The 18607-nt window shown below is 35.8% G+C and overlaps 1 protein-coding gene across 2 annotated transcripts in view; it reads right to left on the bottom strand.

Moving 5' to 3' along the window:
- Window positions 1–18607, bottom strand: part of CAMK4 (calcium/calmodulin dependent protein kinase IV) — a 211375-nt gene that overhangs the window by 149953 nt on the left and 42815 nt on the right. The window contains exon 1 of one of the 2 annotated variants that reach the window (XM_077757174.1): window positions 1462–1507. The exons of the other annotated variant lie outside the window; for it this stretch is intronic. The gene's annotated coding sequence lies outside the window, so the exon portion shown is untranslated. Of the gene's footprint in view, window positions 1–1461; window positions 1508–18607 lie in introns of those variants that run through there. 2 annotated transcript variants of the gene reach the window in all.

Below are 18607 nucleotides of genomic sequence, written 5' to 3'. Positions count from 1 at the left end.
TGCAATTCTTAATTTACTTTTTATATGTGATAGCCACTTTTTGAACAATAAATAATCTTAGACTCAGTAAATGCTACAGATATCTGAAAGACAGGCTATTATATAAGCATCTAATCCTTCCATCACTTTTTAAAGTGTTAAAATACAAAATAGAATGTGAATATATTTTGACATTCTGTCTAAACAATATGATTGTCAGAGTAAATATTACACGTTTGAAATATAACTTTTCTTTATATATAATAATTCTTCCCATCACCATTGACAGTATTAAAATTCAAAACAGAATACATGAAATCTGAATTAGTCAAGATTTCATATCAACTATATGTATGAAAGTCACATCTTGTGTTTAAGTATTAACCAAAGCTTTTTGTTGATGTCTTCTAATACTATATTCACTCAATTCCACACCAACTTTCTCTGGGATTTTGTTCCTAACCTGTCTCACCTGGCTTGATTCATCCCTCCTACCTCACTTTAGCATGACCTGTCTAAATAATATTCAGGTTTCTTACTAGTGACCTGTTTACACTAGTAAGAAACTAGTGAGAGAGGGAAAGTCCAATGGTCTTCTGTGTGCAGGGACCTCTAGGAGTCTGACATAAAGCAAATTTTGAAAGTCAAAGAAGGTTCAGTGAGGCCATTCTTACCAAAAGATACTAAAATCCCTACCAATTACCAATATTTTAGCCAATACTTTGAAGAGGTCATGGAATTGGATTACCTGAGAAGTCTCAGAAACACACTTTAAGGCTAAGTGCTTTTACTGAGGAAAAAGAGAGAGAGAGAGAGAGAGAATGATAAGCATCAGGAAGGGATGAACACGTCCCAAAACATTGGAAACTTCAACTTCAAAGAGGCCGATTAAGGAATCAAAAAGGGAATTTCAGTAGCACTTCTCTGGTTTTCTTTTCTAATGTGCATCAATTTGCAAGCACCTAATAGGATTTGATTAAATTTTAGTGTTCTCTATTTGAATAACTATCGTAAATACCACTAAAAAGTAATAGCAAAAAGTTGTCTTCATAAAATGAAGTTTTAGATCACTGTTAGGTACACAGCAAATAGCATGCAGTCTGGGTCCCAAGGAACAAGGTTGGAGTCCTGGCTTTGGAACTTCATAAACATATGATTTGGGGCAAACTTCTGAGTATCATTTATAATGGGGGCCACAAAATGTTGTTGAATGGAATAGTGTATGTAAATCTGATATGTCACATATAAAAGCACACGATATCAATTTTCACAATTATTATGCTAATTTAATTTTATATTTAGTATTCCTATAATACAGACACATCATATGACTACTATTTGTCAACTATATTTTATCAAGTAAAAGCTCTGTATTTGGTATTTGAGCTGCTACACAACACAACTATGTGATACTAAACCCAGGTTTTACCCTCTCTGAGCTCCATTTTTTCATCATCATATAGAGAAAATGCTAAGAATTACCTCAAAAGAGCTGATATGGTGATTAAATGAGATGACACATGCTGGTATGTACAGAACCTAGAACTCTCTGACTCTTAGATGTCATAATCATTATTGGAATATGGGTATTATTGCATTTTGCATACCTCTATTTTTCCATACAGGAGTGTGTCCCCAGCTTGATATCATATCCTTAGTATTTTGGTCACATATCAACCCAGGCTGTGACAGATTCTGGCTGATGTTTCATTTATCCCAAGCTAGGTAGATGGCAGCCTCATAGCAATGCTGCTAACAGTCAGTCTGAGAGTGATGAAGCATCTTCCTCAACAGACTATGAAACTCTTATCATGGGTTTGCTTTATCAGAAAAATGTACGACCACATGTAAATTCCTGTGGCAATTCCCCGAAGACTGCCCTGCCGTCACAGGGCACCTACACAATGACAGAGCAGAGATCTATCTGCTGATGAAAAATACTAATTTTGTCATTTGACCATTATAGCCTTGACAGGGAACATAAATAACCCATCATTAAGGGGACTACTATAAAAAATAGATAAATGTGTCACTTTATTCTAAGAATGCAGCAGAATTAGAACTGCATTTGTGAGAAAAAAAAACAGAAAAGATATGAGGAATTATGTACATGAAAAAGCAAGAATTTTGAATGCACTAAGAAATTGCATCCACTGAGCCATGCTTGCAGCACAGTATGTGACATCAGTATGCACAGGAACCTCAATTTTGGCAGCATTTTTAAGTGTGTTTATAGAAGATTTTTTTTTTTAAAGCTAATGGGCATTACCTTGCCAATGGCACATGACACATTATGTTATTGAACAATTAAGTTAGCAAGGTAAGTTAGTAAATGAACCATCTGATAGTCATGAAAATGACTTTGGCAACCTGTGAATTGTGTAAGCACATCAGAGACTAAGAAAAGTACAAAATTAATAGTCATTAAAATGCAAATAGAGATACATGGGTATCTCAGGAATGTGTGTGTATGTATTTCATTTCCCAAATTGTCTATAAGATGTGCATTAGTATATTTCTTCTGCATGTTCTTCATAGTACAGTATTTTTTTCCTTTTGATGTGTACCATGATCATTTTAAGACAATTTTCATTTGTTTCAGTTCCTTGGATTAGGGTTTTATTTTTATGCTCCAGCCAAAAGAACAGTATGTGATATAGCTCTTATTTTAGTGACAGACATTCCATATGTATCATGCATGAAATGTTAACAAATTACAAATCATCCAAGCTTGTAACATATGACAGATATAGAATATACTGACATAGAGTTAGGCAATTTTCTGAGAATGTGAGTTTGTAGTAATTTTGAGGGGAAATCTCTTTTTCATGGCTTAAAAAAAGTAGAGAAATCAGAATCAAGAGAAAAATATAAATTCGGGGGGCAATAGAAATCTGACTACACTATTGTTTATTTCCCATCCAGATCACTAGTATGTTTAACTTCCAAATTAGCAAAAATTACATCAGAAGAAGAATTATTGTCCTCGGTGTCTCTCCCTGCCTTGGGATCCTTTAAACCTAAACAGTTCTCTTCCCACAGCACTTCAGTGAAGAAGCCCATGCAGGCCAAAACCAAGCATTCTCATGGAATGGGGATGGGAGGTGGGCATTAGGAGCTATTTGAGGCCAGGCTTCTGCCCAGATCTAGCTTCTGTCCCCCTGGTACAGAACCTGCATATGTAGACCCTCCAGGTTGGGTGAGCCAAAATCTGAAGTAACAAGTGAGATGCAGGAAGATTCCAAGCAACGGCTATGTTGGGGAGACTAGATGACTTTTCAGTTTCTCATTAGTTCATCTTCGTATTTCTCATACTACCCAATACAGTGCCCTGTAACACCAGTAAAGGTCTTTGGAATTAATATATTAATGTTTATTTGACTAATCCACAGTTACAGTATATATAATTTTAAAAATACATCAAAGGGGCCCTGGAGTGGCTTAGTCATTTAAGCGTCCAACTTTGGCTCAGGTCATGACTTTATAATTCATGGGTTTGAGCCCCGCATCGGGCTCTGCACGGACAGCTCAGAGCCTGGAGCCTGCTTTGGATTCTGTGTCTCCCCTCTCGCTCTGCCCCTCCCCTGCTTGTGCTGTCTCTTTTTCTCAAAAATGAACAAATGTTTAAAAATTTTTTTTTAATCTTTTTAAAAATAAATAAATAAAATAAAAAATATGTCAAAGCCAAATATGAAATGTTTCTTGCCTACAGTCAAGTAATGTAAATGCTGAAAATCATCTGGCTTACAAAGTTGTAAGTGAGATATAAAGTGCATCATTTAAATAACTGATTGTGATAATAATCGGTTTAAAGAGGGGAGACTACAATTTCACGTAATTGTTACCTTGTTATTAGTTTAATTAATTACATACTAAAGCTTAACTGTATGTGAAATATCATACTTATTTTATGAAAGCATCACAAATTACATCTTAAACATCATGATGCAAATCACAAAAATAAAAATACTTTCCAAGTGAAACAGAATAGAAAAAAAAAAGGACACAACCTTAATGCTCAGGAGTATAGGAACAGATTATTCAAGTAGGTTATATCATTTTAAGTGGAATACTATATAAAAAATAAAATAAATGGAATACTATGTAGTAGTTTAAGAGATGAGCTACTGCATTTCACCAATTCCAAGCTGTAATATTTTTTACAGTTTACTATATGAAATGGGGTTGCTTCTTAAATTTCTGTTCTTTAGGCAGTAGGCATGCTTTGGTTGCTATTGAGTAAGCATGCAAAAAACTGACTGTTATCCCTGATGGCACACCTGGACAACTACAAGACTGTAATACTGAACTAAACAAACCACTTAAGAATTGCCTGAATATGGAGTATGAATCTTAATTGTTACCTTCTGGACAGATCAAGAAAGTGCCAACACCAAAACTGACACAGTGGGTATCAGTAACTTGGAAAAAAAAATATTGGAGATAATAATAGAGCATTCTTTAAAGAAATACTCTTTCAGCAATACTTTGAATAGCACAGAGGATAATACTGTTTAGAAAAACATAAGCATCAGTAACTGAGTCAAACAGTGATTCAAGAATTTAACTCTGAATGTGAAGAGGTGTTAGGAATATCTTGTTAATTTTCCTTGTATTTTCCTTTCTATATCACAGAGCAATAAGTGATAAAAATCTACATCTACTAACTCTGAAAAAGCTCTTTCAGTAATAAGATCAATTTAACTGGCAATATTTTTTTTTGTCTTAGTGATACAAAAATATTGATGAGTCAAACACAGTAGATCCATATGCAAATATAAGGACAGATCTCAAAAGCATATTGTTGAAGGAAAAAGTATGTTGCAGAAATATATAATACAGTATGATCCTACTCATATAAAAAGAACTCACATAAAATTGTAACCTATATTTCTGCAGCTGCACATACACATGCAGGTCAAAATATAAAAAGTGCACTGAAAAGAAACACACAAAACTAATTATAGAAATTAATTCAGTCCATGTGGAGGTAAGAAAATCAGAATTGGAGGTCATAGAAAAATGTGATTTAACCTAATCACTCATAAAGTTCTACTTCTGAATTGGGAAATACACTCTTACATTACTGATATTTTTTTCAAGTACTATATATCTAGAAAAACTGGCCAAAAGCAAACATATATATAAACGTTATATATTAACGAATATATTACACAATACATTAATAATGTTAATGCACTACAATATATATAAATATTAACCAGTAGTTGATTACCAGTGGTTAATGGGAATATCAGTCTTCTTTATTTTCATGTTGGAACTTTATCAATTTTCACATTAGTTCTCATGTTTTCAAAAGTAAAATAACATTAGGGAGTTAATCACACACTCACATTTTTAAATGTCAGATAAAATAATCAAGCAGGAACTTGATTATGCATCTTTCTATCAGAGCCATCTAATAGTATGAGCCAAACAGTCCTGTATTTTTTTTTGTCCTTGGACTCTCTCTCTCATGCAATGAAGAAAAATGTAATAAATCTGGACTTCATTGACCTAATTCCTGGAAATTTTCTTGTCAATTTTAGATGGCAGCTCTTTGGGAGAAACAACCATTCTTTCATCTTCTACTTTTGATTTATGTAAGTTGTAAACATGACTTTAAACCCTATAAACTTGACTTCTCAGACAAAGTGTTTTATCCTTATCACTCTTGGTAATTTTCTCATGTTCCAAAATGGTCTGAGTTATTTAATGAAGAAGCTTAACCTCTTTTTCCTTAAATGTTATTCTCCTCTTCCTTACAGAGAAAGATAAATAAGATAAAGATGTGTGCTTTACAATTCAGCAAGGAAACAGGGCTTATGAAAGACTTACCACAGATCTGGGGATTGGATGCAGCAGGAAATAGCGATATTTTGCTATGTGTACTGTATCAGCTAGGTTTGGGATGCAGGAAAGAAAAATTATTCCAGCTCTTTTAAACTAAAAAGCCAATACAGCAAAGTAGAAGTCTGCAAAGTCACTGGCAGGACTGGACTGGGAGGCTTTAGGCTAGGTCACCAGTAGGGAATCTCAGAAAAGAGCACAGAACTGTCCCCCATGCCACCATTGGGAATTTTTGGAATCCTAGACCTGTGGATCTGGAAGCCATTGATGCCTCTGCCTTAATTGTCTTTTCCCATCAACCAAACTAGCATCTTGGCCATAGAATGCAGTTTTAGACAGACAAAGAAAACATCTCTACAACTTAAGTTGCCAACATCAACAACACAGCAGAAACACTGCCTCCACTTTACTTCCTTCCTCCAGATCTGATTTGAGTGTATATAAATGGCAGGGCTAAATCACATTCAGAAACTTAGTAAAGTCTAAAGAAGATTCCAAAAACTCTCCAGTCCTGCTAACTATTGGTATCATAGCAATAATACAACCAACACTGATATTCAATTAATATTCTGAAGAAGTATATCCAAGCATCTGAATTTTGTTCTGTTTTAATTAAAATTCTCAGAAGTCTACAGTGAGGTAATGCTTCCTCTCTAGCTTGCTTCCTTTCTGGTTTTGGCCTCTGCCAATTTGCATGTAGAGCTCACTGTGTCACAGTTACCATCTGTTTAAATAACCCACATCTCAGGGATTTACACGGCTGCACGTGTCTCGGCAAACCTCTCAGTTTGGAGATGTAGGTCAGTCAGCCTAGATTTTTAACAGAACAGTTGGCTTTCCTATACAAATAACAGTACTTAGAATTTTAGAGTGTTCATTTCCTTTGTCAAGTTATTGATCATCTGCATATATTTTAATTATAATAAGGCAGCATGAAGAAGGGAAAGATGCATGGGCATTAAAGACAAGATCTTTGGTAGATGTCTTAAAACCTGGTTAATGAGTAGATTATGTAAGTGGCAGACTTATTTTGGGTCTCAAAACACAGGAAAAAAATTTGAACTACTGAATTTTTTTTTCTACCCTTTAAGGTACAATAATGCTTGTCCAGTGACTTCAGAATGCTCTCCATATCAAGCCTGTAATTTCCTGGAGCTGATTCTTAAAATTAAGAGGTTATCACTATTACCTGATAATCTATCAGAAGAATCACTTAAAAGCTTGCTGTGTTTCAAAATGGGCCTCCTTACTGTGATGTCTGGGGAATGTTCTCATTCCATTAGTAAACCACAATCAAATAAATGAAAACACACATTCTGAGAGAGTTCTTGTGCTCTTTATGAAAATTGCCTTCTCACGTTTTTGTTTACAAACTTCATATATAAAACTGACAGCTCTTTCGTTACGGACTGACCTCAGTAATACTTGTTCTGTAAAACTCCTGTATGACCACCTCCAGTTCAGTCACCAATTACATTTAGTCAGGAGTGGCTCTATCATTCATTAAACATAGCCATTCCCAATTATAATAAACAATTCAAATAGTGGGGTGCCTGGGTGGCTCAGTCACTTAAGCATCCAACTCTTGATTTTGGCTCAGGTCATGATCTCATGGTTTGTGGGATCTAGCCCCACATCGGTGTCTGCGTCGACAGCACAGAGTGTTTGGGATTCTCTCTCTCCCCCACTCATACACACACACTTTCTCTCTCTCAAAATAAAAAAAATAAACATACAACAAAGAAAGTTCTTCAGGAGCTCTGAAAGATAAGCAATTGATTAGCAATGGGAATGGGGATTTGATTAATCAACTGTGCTTTGACACAAAGGAGAAGAGTTGTTATTCTATAACTATTAACTATTTCTATTATACAAAAGGAAAAATTATTTTCAGAGAAAATTTTACTTCCTCCCTCCCTCTGGCTCATCTGTACGTGGTCTGTGCATCCTTCAGTATGTAACATCTGGCTTAATCACAAATGGATTTGATGGCTCAGGGCGGGATCTGATTGGCAGATACAGCTACAGCTAAGATCTGCAGAAGAGGTCCCAGTGTTGCTATGGTGACAGAGCTCATGTTTCCAAGTGGCCCAGTCAGGGTGTGTCATATTGAACCACAGTTACTGGGGGAGGAACCCAGGACCCTCTGAAGCCTAGCTTGGCCTCCCTGTCCTTCCCAGTAGTATCCATTATTCTACCCTGATTTCTCAAGTCACTACATATAACCAACTCAAGCCTATGACTAAATTTGTTTCAGACAAAGGCAATTTAGAGTGCAAACTGGACTAATTTCGGATAAATGACATGAGTTATCTCTGAGTAAGTGTTGCTAAACTCCAAGGGGTGCCATTCATACTAAGGCTTGCTCCAGGGAGCACCATTCACTACCATATTCTATGCGGGTTGTCCCCTGAGGCTAAATTGAGGTATTGTATTGCCAATGACTTAATGTCTTAAGATAATTACAATTCTTTCTAGAATCTCTAAGGTCACTTCTTTCCTTGAAAGGAGATCTGAGATATCTACATAAATATATACAGATATTTTCTATATAAGTGAAAGTATCTTTTCAGTTTCCATAATCACTTTGAAACCACCCCCTTTTTAATCCCTCTCATTTCTTTGAAAAGTAAAGAATAGAAAGAATAGGTTTTCTTTTTGTAGGATGCGGAGACCCAGTATAAGATAACTGGTAAGGCTTAATAAACACTCAATAAATATTTGTATATTTAGCTTTCTTAACTATTCATTTAATAAGCCTAAAAGGATCTCTACTTATGATACTATATACATATATTGTATACGTACTTGAATGCATAAAAGCACATTACTTTTAAACTTTTTATTAAGATACAGGTTTTAGTAATTATGAGTGGCCTTTCCCAAATTATTCTGAACTATTTAAGCTTCACTGTAAAAAGAAATAATAAACCCAGTTCTCCAAATTTCATACTGAAACTCATTATTGCATAAATCTGCAAAATGCAATGATTACATGGGTATGAGTCAATATCCTTTTCCTAAAGGCAGGCACGCCTCAGTCCCCCGGCGTTGGCAAGTGCCTCCAAAGCTCCAAGCATCATCTTTCTTGAACGCTATGTAAGAACTGTAATTATTCATAAAGGAGAGATGCAAAAGCAAAACTGTCATCATGGACACAATCATTTCAGTTGGGAGAAATAAAGCATACACAGGCACGACCTAAAAACATTATTACAGCTACTGAAACATAGAGTAACAGAATAAGCTTATTCTTTCAATTCTAAGATTGCAGAGTTTCAGTACATATTAACTTTTCCTCTTTCTTCTAGTTATACTGCATCCTGAAATTATTAAGTAATTATTACCTATAAAAATTGAAAATTACCCCTGGGGGCACTGACTTTTAAATTTGTCTACTAGTTTCACAGTTTTTTTACATATATACAAACTTATCCTTATGACACACTTAAAATCCTCACCACTAAGCATCAACAAACGTTCTAACATTACAAAATGTATGAAATGGTACATGCACTATAGAAGCTAGAACTGAGAGACACAAAACGTTGTATAACATAAATTCAGAGAAGAAAAATATCAGTGACTTTCATAATCAGCATTGAAAAATTTATTATTTGTTTTTAAGATCTAAAAACTATCTTGATTTCAAGTTAATGTTGACTGTTCACTATTTTAGGGCTACTGAAATTGATTTCTTACCAAAACTGAAGTCACTGTAAATCTTATTATAGGGAAACTTTGAGAGGGAGGTAAAAAGGGGAAATAAAAACAAATGGCTTCGAGTCTGTTGAAATTGCAACAAGCAACTGGCTGAATGAAACATTACTTTTAATCCCAGAAAATCAGTTGCACGGAGTCTTTGTGATGTATTATGCTCCTAATGGTTTATGACATAGCACACCCACATGTCACTGTTTAATTCAATAGATATTTTTCAGCCAGTTGCAGCAAGAGCAAACCAAAGACTTTTTCTAGCTTCTATGAGAATTCTGTTTAAGCGGTTGAAAGCCTGTGCCCTCCAAAGACACGGCCCACATCCCTAAGATTCAAATACCTCATTACTCATGGAGCTTCACGTGTTGTATGTGCAAATCTAGTTTCTCAGAGTTAATCATACACGTGTTAAAATCTCAATGAAAATTAAATAGATAAAAGATAACTTTCCTATAGTATATTTTGGGCTAAGTGAACATATCTCTCGGGAAATTGCAATTCAATCAAGTGGAGATTTTTCATTTAAAACTATTAATTTCAATCTAGCAAAGTGTTGTCTATGGCAAAAGAACAGAAATGCACATGCTTAATTTTAAGATCACACTGCTTATAGCATTTGAAGGTTAAAAGAGACCAAACTCTTGTGATTGTGAAGAACCACAAGTAAATGAGAACAGGAAAATTGCCAAAAATCATATATTTTTTAGAAATGAGTAAAAGAGTTTTCAGCCTTAACATCTCTATGTTTACCTATATTTATGATAGAGAAGTTATGAGTATGACCCAATTCATTAAGGAAGGGCGGGATCAAGATGGCAGAATAAGGACTCATTGAAGCTTCCCATCCCACTCTTAACCCATACAAAATGGCATAAATATATTTGAAAAGTGAAACATTCACAAGGCTAGTGGGAAAAAAGACATGACCTAAGTGAACAGAAATACTTAATTAAGAGAATTCAGACTTTCAGTGGGAAAAAAAAAAGGATGGAGGACAGCTGTAAGAGAATTAAAACTGGGGATAAGGAGCAGGAGGTGGTTACACTGTCCATTAGGAGAGAAGCGGTGGCCCAGGACACTAAGGGTGGCTGGCTACATCAACAATCCTGTGCTTGCCCACAGCCAAATATGCCTACCCCGAACCCCCAAGCCTCACTTGTGCCCAGAAGAAGTAACCAGAGGTGCCTGACTCCAGGGTGATTTGAATAGGCATGGGCAGGCAAAGTACTCAGAGCTCCCCCCCCAGCCCAGAAATGGGGACACCTCATTCCCAAGCATCTCCTGCCACTTTCTAACAATTGCTGGTGGGGAAGCACAAAATGCTGTGAACAGGTACACCACTCAAAAAGGTGAAAACACAATATAAAATTAATGTATGAAAGAGAGGCCCAAATAAACATAGACGAAGTATGTAACCAAGTACATAGAAAATACAGCAAGAGAAAGTAACGTATTTAATGGAACACACCACCTACCATGTGATTTAGAAGTATACCACACACACACACAGAAAATGAACATGAGATCTCAGAAATGAAAAAATAAAAGATTTACTTAAAATTAGAAACTGAATAGGATAGGTAACAAAAGATATGCAAGTGAAGATCAGTTCCAAGAAAAATAAGTGTGTATATCTGTGAAATACTTGTAAAAGAATGTCTTAGTAGCCTTTTTATTATAGTCCATGTGGCCACTAACAAGAGTATGGATAAACAAACTACAGTATGTTCATGCAGTGGCATACTTNCAACACTACAAAAAAAAAAAAAAAAAAAAAAAAAAAAAAAAAAAGCAAAAAGCTATTGAGACAGATATCATCATGAAAAAATAATCTCACAGACACAATGAGTAAAAGAAACCAAACACAAAAAAGTATATGCCGTACAGTTTCGTTTTCATAAAATTAAAAAATGGTGATAGAGCTATCAAAATAATGGCTGTCTTTTGTGGAGAGTAAGGATTGCCTGGAAAAAGGCTCAAGAGGACTTTTTGGAATTATGGAACTGTATCTTTTTTATTTTTTTAAAATGGTTTATTGTCAAGTTGGTTTCCATATCACCCAGTGCTCATCCCCACAGGTGCCCTCCTCCATGCCCACAACCCCCTTCCCCTTCCCCAAACCCCAATCATCCCTCAGAAGAAGGGGAAAAATAGTTGGGGAGAGGGAGGGAGGCAAACCATGAGAGACTCTTGAATGCCTAGAACAAAAAGACCCAATTTTTAAAATAGGCAAAAGAGACTTGAACAAACATTTCACAAAAGAAGATATATGAATGGCCAGTGAGCACATTAAAAAAAAAAAAGCATTAGTCAACAGTTAAATGCAAATTAAAGTCACAATGAGATGCTACATGCCCACGAAAAAGGCTAAAATTAAAAACATTGGCAGCACCATATGTCATTGAGAATGTAGAGCAAGTGGAGGCCCCCACATGTTGTTAGTTGATGTGTAAAATAGCATGAGCCCTTTGGAAAAAGTCAGTTTTCTAACACAGGTAAACATGCACCTGACCCAGCAACTGTACTCATCACTCATTATGAACTGTATCTTCATCAATGTTAAGCCCTGGAATCTGTGCATCTTTAAGTATATGAATTACACCTCAGTAAAAAAGAGAGGGAAGACGTGAGCTGGAAAACTGGCCAAGAAAAGTATACCAAAATATATCAAAACAAGGAAATGAAAATGAAGGCTTGAAAGAAAAATACAGAAGCCTTGAGAAGAGATATAAATCCTTAAGCATTTATGCAGTAGTCCCAGAAACAGAGAACAGATCAAGAGACTGGAGGAAATGCTCCCATAATTTATAATACTTCTCAAACCTAAATAAAGACATTAGCCCTCACAATCAAAGGGAGGAGAGAGATCAGAGGTGGAAAAGCAGACACAGATCACAGTCAGTCTGGGAACACCAAGAATTAAGAAAAAATGTACTAGGCTTCTAGTACAAACACTTGAAGAAACCAAAATTAAATATTAGGTTTAAATAGAATTTTCAATAATATTTTATACAAGAGGACAATGGAACTATATATTTAAAGTTATAAGTTGTACTACTTTGTAAACGTAAAATTCTATACTCCTAAGCTGTAATTCAGATGTGAGTGAAAATAAAGACCTTTTCAGGTATGTGAAACACCAAGTTTATCATTCTCAGACACTAACTGAAAGAATTACTACAGGAGCTACTAAAGTACAATAAAAAATAAGTATAAGTGGAAATTAAACACAGAAATAGCAGTGAGTCAGGAAAACAGTAAAATGTATGGATAAGTACAAATAAGTATTAATTGTAAAATTTTAAACATGCAGTAAATCCCAGAAGCTATCAATATGGGAAGTGTCAAAGAAAGGAAGGAAGAAGGAAAGTAAAGTGCTCTCAGATCCTGGTCTTGCTCTGGAAAAGATACAGCTACTAACTCTCATTGAAAGTGAAGTTTAAATGGTTGTTAAAAATGAAGGTGTTCCTCTAGAAGGATGGAAAACAGGAATATAATTTTCAATCACTACCAGCTCAAGTTTGGCCAGCACCCATGTTTTGCCTGGCCAATTCAGTATTTAAAAAAAAAAAAATCAAATTAGTGGCCTGCACTTAAACACAGGACTATTTACTTAAAATCCAGATGGTCTGGCAAGTCTGTTTATTAAAAGGGTGTGAGAAAAAATAAGGAATAAAAGAGGGAACTTTAAAATAGTTATGAGATTTATTAAAAAATGAAAAAAGAACACTTATGAGGAGCTTTATATAATAACTTTGAAAACCTAGGCAAATAATCTCTTTAGGAAAATATATTAACAAAATTGGCCAAAAAAATCAGAAACACTAAAAGGTTCAAAAACAGTAAAAGAGATGGAAAATGTCTATCCCCTCCAAAGTTGGCTGTTAAAAAGAAGTTTAAGAAGTTAATTTCTACATCCCTTCAAGAAGCAGATAATACCCAGATTATAGCAACTGTTCCATAACATGGAAAAGTGAAAAAGGTATGGTAATAATTTCATAATGGTGACATAAACTCCTAAACCCAAGTCAGACAGGTCAATATAAAAACAAAAAGTCAATCTTACTTAGAAACACACAGTAAAAATTCTAAATAAAAATAGACACAAATCGATCCATCATGACTAAGTAGGTTATTTATTCCAGGAATGCAATGGTTTCAACACTAAAAAATATATCAATGCAATTCACTATAATAATGGACAAAACGAGGGAAAAAAGCCTACAGGAGGACCTCAAGCAATAAAATCCAACTCTCCATCCAATTAAAACAAAAACAAAATTTATAGTAAACTAAAGATACATAGGAAACTAAGAAACATTCTTGACTCAGTATGAAGCTACAAGAAAACAAGAGCAATTGTGGTATTTACTGGTGAAAACTAAAGCCAAGAATAACAGAAAAATACCCTTATTTCTTCTATCAGTCAATAATGTGCTAGACTTTTTCATCAAATTGGCTTATACATCAAGAAAAAAGTAAAAGAATGATACAACATTTTAAAGGAAGTAAATGAATTTCAAGGCAGAAACTGATAGCTGCCTACTCAATCATACCTTCTCTTTCACCTTTTGTTTAAAAATTACAGTTTTGCCCAACAGATGGAAAGACACTAAAAAATTCTCTCATACATAATGTTGGCAAGGATCTGAGGAAAGAGATACTCCCATAATGGAGAGTATAAACTGGTGTAACCTTTCTGGACGGCTGTTTTTTTCTTGTCTTAAAATTAAGTGTACATAGGGGCGCCTGGGTGGCTCAGTTGGTTAAGTGTCTGACTTCGGCTCAGGTCATGATCTCACAGTTCATGGGTTCAAGCCCCGTATTAGATTCTGTGCTCACAGCTAACTCAGAGCCTGGAGCCTGTTTCGGATTCTGTGCGTCCCTCTCTCTCTGACCCTCGCCTGCTCACGCTCTCTCAGAAATAAATAAAACATTAAAAAATGTTAAAAAAATTAAGTGTGCATATATTTTGACCCACAGATTTTTCTTATGAGAATCCACCCTGGACATATTCTTGCATACAGGCATAAAGACATATAAAAGAAAACTCACTGTGATGTTGCTTCTCATAGTGTATGACACTTGGAAACAACCTAAACTGTTCCATCAGAACAGTTAAATAAACTAAATAAATTTCCATGCTAGTCACTCATCCATTTACAAATATTTTTTGAACACCAAATAATGTGCAAGCCACTGTTCTAGGTCCTGGGGATATATCAGCGAACAAACCCCAAAAGTAAATTCTACCTGTTAGTGGAGGAACACAGACAATAAAGACATAAATCTAGCACATGTCAGATAGTGGTGTTACAAAGAAAAATGAAGCAGGTTAAGAGAAGACAAAGTGATAGAGCTAAAGAGACAGAAATAGGGATGAGAGAGACAGAGGGGGAGACATGGAGAGAAAGAGGGTGGAATAGAGAGGGTGGAAGGGAGGGAGAGGGAGAGAGAGAGATAGACTCTGAAAGGGAGGATGTAGGAGATAGAGAGGAACAGGCATGGAATTTCTGATGAGGACATATTTGGAAACTTGAATAAAGGGAATAAGCCAAGAAAATATCTAGGAGTGGAGGCTTTCAGTCAGGAGACATAGGTGAGACTGTGTTCAGTGCATTCTAGAAATATTAAGACACAGCCAGAGCGGCTGGAAAGAAGTGAAAAAGGAGGACAGTGAAATGAGGCAGCCATACTCCATATATTATATCTGGTAAGGATTCTGATTTTATTCTAAACTGGTAAGATACCATGCAGCTATTACAATTAATGATGTAAGAGTATATGGCCTGGTACAGAGAGTCTGTATGATACACAGAATGACAAAAGGGTTGCAGAAAAATACATGCCTGTAACACTTGCATATTAAAAACACATACAGATTTCCCTGATGATGATGAGTGATGCTGAACATCTTCTCATGCGTCTGTTGGTCATCTGTAAGTCTTCTTTGGAAAAATGTCTATTTGGGTCCTCTGCCCATTTTTTAATTGGGTTATTTGGTGTTTGTACTGAGTTTATGAGTTCTTTACATATTTTGGATATTAACCCCTTATTGAATATATCACTTGCAAATATCTTTTCCCATTCAATAATGGTTCCTTTTCATTTTGTTGGTAGTTTCCTTTGAATCAAAACCACAATGAGTATCACCTCATACCAGTAAGAATGGCTAGTATCAAAAAGACAAGAAACAAGTATTGGAAAGGATGTGGAGAAAAGGGAACCCTTGTGCACTGATGGTGGAAATGTAAATTGGTATATTTATGGAAATGGAAAACAGTATGGAAGTTCCTCAATTAAAAACAGAAATACCACGGGGTGCCTGGGTGGCTTAGTCGGTTAAGCGTCCGACTTTCACTTAGGTCATGATCTCGCGGTTCGTGAGTTCGAGCCCCGCGTCGGGCTCTGTGCTGATTGCCAGCTCAGAGCCTGGAGCCTATTTCAGAGTCTGTATCTCCCTCTCTCTCTGACCCTCCCCTGCTCACGCTGTCTCTCTCTCTCTCTCTCTCTCTCTCCTAGAAAGAAATAAAACATTTAAAAAAAAAAAACAGAAATACCACTCAATCCAGTAATTCCACTGCTGGATATTTCCCCAAAGAAAACAAAAACTAATTCGACACTTTTATGTTTACTGCAGCATTGTTTACAAGAGCTAAGATATGGAAGCAACCTAAGTGTCCATCAACAAATGAATGAATAAAGAATATGTGGTCTGCCTCACGGTGGTCAGAGTGGCTAAAATGAACAAATCAGGAGATTCTAGATGCTGGCGAGGATGTGGAGAAACAGGCACCCTCCTGCACTGTTGGTGGGAATGTAAACTAGCGCAGCCCCTCTGGAAAACAGTGTGGAGGTTCCTCAAAAAACTAACAATAGAACTCCCCTATGATCCCAGCAGTAGCACTGCTAGGCATTTACCCAAGGGATAAAGGAGTGCTGATGCATAGGGGCACATGTAGCCCAATGTTCATAGCAGCACTCTCAACAATAGCCAAAACATGGAAAGAGCCTAAGGGTCCATCAACGGACAAATGGATCAAGAAGATGTGGGTCATCTGTAAAATGGAATACTACATGGCAATGAGAAACAATGAAATCTGGCCATGTGTAGCAACATGGATGGACCTTGAGGGTGTTATGCTGAGCGAAATAAGTCAGGCAGAGAAGGACAGATACCATATGTTTGCACGTATAGGTGGATTAGGAGGAACTTAATGGAGGACCATGGGGGAGAAAAAGGGGAAAAATAGTTGGGGAGAAGGAGAGAGGCAAACCATGAGACACTCTTGAATGCTGAGTACAAACTGAGGGCTGATAAGGGTGGGGGAGAGGGGGGTGATGGGCATGGGGAAGGCACTTGTTGGGATGAGCACTGGGTGTTATATGGAAACCAACTTGACAATAAACTATTTATGGAAAAAAATGTTGAATAAAATTAAAAGAAATAGGTGGTCTATATGTGTGTGTGTAGGTATATATATATGAAATGAAATTTTGCCATTTGCGACAACATGGATGGACCTAGAGGATATTATGCTAAGTGAAGTAAGTCAGACAGAGAAAAACAAATACTATATGATTTCACTGATATATAGAATCTAAAAAACAAAATAAATGGACAAACGCATTCATAAATACAAAGAACAAACTGGGGTGCTTGGGTGGCTCAGTTGGTTGAGCATTTAACTCTTGGTTTCAGCTCAGGCCATATCTCATGGTGTGAGAGCCCATGGGGCTCTGCGTTGACAGCACAGAGCCTGCTTGGGATTCTCTCTCACTCTCTCTCTCTGCCTCTGCCCTGCTCGCACTCTTGCACACTCTCTCTCTCTCAAAATAAATAAATAAACTTAAAAAATACAAAAAACAAACTGATAGTTGCCAGCGGGGAGACAGGTGGGGGGTGGGCAAAATAGGTAAAAGGGATCAAGAGGTACATACTTCCAGTTATGAAATAAATAAGTCACAAGGATGCAAAGTACAGCATAGGGAATACAGTCAACAATACTATAATAACTTTGTATGGTGACAGTGGGCAATTATACTTGTTGCAGTAAGCGCTGTGTGATGTACAGGATTGTCAAATGACTATTGTACTAACTGAAACTAATATAACTTGTATGCTAACCTTACTTTAATTTAAAAACAATAACAAAAATAAAAATACAGATACAGAAAACCAAATTAAATGTACATATATATGCACACATATTAAAAAAAAAAAAGGTAGAAAGATACATTCCAAAGAAGCAAAACTAATTTCTCTGGGAAGGGTTCTGGAATAGGAAAAGTACCAGAAGGAATTTTGGTAAATCTATCTATATACTTTTTAATTTCTTCATGATGAGAATGAAGATATGTGCTATTTATTAGACTAAAAATTAATCTAACTACAGAAAAATAATCTTTAACCATCCAACACATCTTTGCATCCCTAACAAATAAAGTGAACTCTATGAAATTTTCTATTTCTATATAAATGGTATAGGAATATGACAATTACTCAAAAGACTGCCTTTTTCTGGACAACTCTATTTTTGCATATATGTGTTGTGTGTGTGTGTGTGTTTACATAAATATATGTATTTATTTACATTACACACATATAATGAGAATCTTGGGAATGTATACATATATATATATTTTTTTAATGAAAAACTTAAATGACTACTAATGCAGAGAAACAGTTGTAAAATTTATTTACACAGTAATATGTCCAACATGACAAAAGCTTCTAGGGTTATAGAAGGGTGAGTCATAGTGAGGCAGCCCTTCCTAAGGACTCTTGACTCAGGGAAGCACAGAAATAGGCATGGTACTTGTGTGCCATCCAGTATCGATGGATACTGATGGTTAAGTGAAAACGGTGGTCCTCTAAATCATACCTGAGTGAATCAGTGAGAAAGGTGATGTACACAGTCTAACGATTGGGTGTGGATGGCCCTAGCAAATTAATTCTCTTATTATCAAGTATTTCATAAACACTGTAGATAGATACAAGGATTATGCAGAGAAATTACTTAAAACCTTTTTAAAACCACAGCTTGTTTAAAAATTTTCT

The sequence above is a fragment of the Crocuta crocuta genome, unplaced genomic scaffold (assembly GCF_008692635.1).
Source record: "Crocuta crocuta isolate KB4526 unplaced genomic scaffold, BGI_CrCroc_1.0 scaffold131, whole genome shotgun sequence".
Taxonomy (NCBI): Eukaryota; Metazoa; Chordata; class Mammalia; order Carnivora; family Hyaenidae; genus Crocuta; species Crocuta crocuta.
This window is presented reverse-complemented; position numbering and strand designations above follow the sequence as displayed.